Raw genomic sequence first — 2,500 nt, forward strand, 5'->3', positions numbered from 1 at the left:
CCTGCCGCCCCCGCACGGCGCCCGCGCCGCCCCCCCGCTCCTGCCCCCCCCGCGGCTCCCGCGCCCGTCGCTGCCGGCCTCAACGCAACGCCCCGGCTGACGCCAGCCGGCGGGTGGAAGTGGCTCGGCACACGCGACGGGCGCGGGCGTGCTGCGGGGGGGGACTCGGCGGGGGGGCCGCTTGGCGGGCGCCGAAACGGCAGCGGTCAGGGCAGGGGGTAGGGGACGGGCGGCCGGCCGCCCCGCCCCGGAGGGGAACGGGGGACCAGCGCACCACCGGGAGAGCGGTGGAGGAAAGCCCATTCGGCGGCACTGGCGAGCGGTGGCGGGCGGCGGCGACAGGCGCCGGGCCGCCGCGACCCGCCGGCCCTGGGGGCCCGGCGGGACGAACTCCGCGAAGCGGGCGCTCCGGGAGCGGGGGTTTCCCGAGTCTGCACTTAGGGGGACGAAGGCCCAGCCGCACGGGGCGCGGGCCTGCGAGGCACCCCAGCCGCGTCACACCGCACCTGCCGCACAGCGGCGGCCCCCGAGCCCGGCGGGCAAGGAGGGGGAGGCAGGCGCGGCGGGGCACGCCGGCCGCGGCGGACGGGCGACAGAGCCGGGCGGGTCAGCCGCGAGACCGGGGCCTCCGGTGCACGCACCGGGGTCCCAGCTCCGCCGCTGCCGCCGGCTCGCCGCCGCCGCCGCGCACCGCCGCCGCCGCGCCCTTCCCCCTCCGCCCCCCCGGGAGGGACGGCACCGCTGCACCAACAGGGCGGGTGACGATTGACCGTCAAGCGACGCTCAGACAGGCGTAGCCCCGGGAGGAACCCGGGGCCGCAAGTGCGTTCGAAGTGTCGATGATCAATGTGTCCTGCAATTCACATTAATTCTCGCAGCTAGCTGCGTTCTTCATCGACGCACGAGCCGAGTGATCCACCGCTAAGAGTTGTCTCGGTTTCGGTCCCCGCCGCACGCGCGGGGGGACCAGGCCGCCTTGGCAGCCCCTGAGGGCCCCCTCCCCTCCACCTCCCTCCTCGCGCCGCCGCCGGCTGCTGAGCGAGGGACAGCGGGGAGAGCGGGGCTCGCCTCACCGACCGTACAAGCACAGAGGTTGATGGGGGGGGGGAGGACAAACCCGAACGAGAAGGGCGGGGAGCCCTCGCTCCCGACCTGGGACAACCCTTTTCTCGCTTCGAGTCCGGCCCAGGCGCTCGGCTCGGCCCGGCCCCGCAGGGAGCCCACGCGCCAGCCGCGCCCGCCTGCCTCAAGGACGGGGGGGTCCCCGCGGACCACCGGCATCGCAGCCCGGCCGCCACCGGCAGCGGCACGGACCACTCGCCCACGCGGCCCACCGGCCCCGCACTCCCAGGCTCCGCGCTTGCCTCGCCGGCCCCCGCCAGCTCCGCCGTGCCCGAGACGGCGCCCGCGCGCGCACTCGCGCCTCCCGACGACACCACACGCTCGCCCTGCCCTCCCGCGGACAGACGCCCGGCGCCGGGCAGGCGGGCGGGACGGGACAGGCGGGGAACGGCACCCGCTCTCCCCGCCTCCACGCGGAGACCGGGGGGGGGCCGCCCCCGCCGCCCGCCCGCCCGCCCGCCCGCCGCCCAGCGAAGCCGGGTCGGGCAGAGCGAGGCAGGCGCGCCGGATGGCGGAGTGCTGGGGCAGGGCGCCGCCAGCGGCCACGCCGGGGGGCTGACAGCACCGGCCGAGGCGGGAGCCTGGATGCGCAGAGGCTCGGCGTCCGCACCACCCGCGCTGGGTGGGGGCTCGCCGTCCCGGCAGCGAGCACGCGCTCGCGCCGGGGGTCACGCGTTCGAGGCAGGCCGGCGCGAGGCCGACCGCGCGGCGTCTCTCCGCCGAGACCAGACCGCGGAGAGAGGGGGCAGGGTACCCCCTCTCCGTCCCGGCTGCCCGCGGGGCGAGCGCGGGGCACGCCGGCTGGCATGGGGGGGCGCGGCGCCCGCGCGCGCCGACCCCCCGGCCCTCCGGCAGTGCGCCCGGCTGCCCCCCGGGTCGCATCGGGCCGCCTGAGTCTTTAAACCCCCGCCCGGCTCTCCGACCGAGAACCCTCGGGCCCGGAGCCCGGGGCCCATGGCCATCCCTGCCCGGGGCGGCTCCCGGCAACCGCCGTGGCCGGAGGCCCCCCCTGCCCCTCTCCCCCCCGCCCAGCCTACCCGCAGTGCGGACCCCCCCCCCACGGCACACGGTGGGGGGGGCGCGACTGAGGCGGTGGGCGGGAAAGGACAAGCGGCAGCGGGGGCGCGGCCGGTGCGGCACGCCTGGCGCCCGGGAGGAGCAAGCTGGCACACGGGACCACACGGGTGGGTCACCGAAGGGGGGCAGGAGAAGCGCGGACGCTAGGTACCTGGCCCTGGGGTGAGGGAAACGACCTGAAATCCCCGCGGGGGTGCCTCCGCCGCCACCACCCACCGCCGGGCCACCGCCGCCTCGCGGCGACGGCGGCAGCCTCGGCGGCGGCGGCGAGACGGGGCGCGGAGGGGAGACCCGGCACCCG

The 2,500-nt window shown here is 78.9% G+C and overlaps 1 non-coding gene across 1 annotated transcript; it reads right to left on the reverse strand.

Moving 5' to 3' along the window:
* Positions 1–777: 777 nt before the first annotated feature.
* Positions 778–930, reverse strand: LOC134149812 (5.8S ribosomal RNA). Its single transcript, XR_009960505.1, has one exon. It is a non-coding gene; the product is annotated as a 5.8S ribosomal RNA (ribosomal RNA).
* Positions 931–2,500: the final 1,570 nt, after the last annotated feature.

The sequence above is a fragment of the Rhea pennata genome, chromosome 21 (genome assembly GCF_028389875.1).
Source record: "Rhea pennata isolate bPtePen1 chromosome 21, bPtePen1.pri, whole genome shotgun sequence".
Lineage (NCBI taxonomy): Eukaryota > Metazoa > Chordata > Aves > Rheiformes > Rheidae > Rhea > Rhea pennata.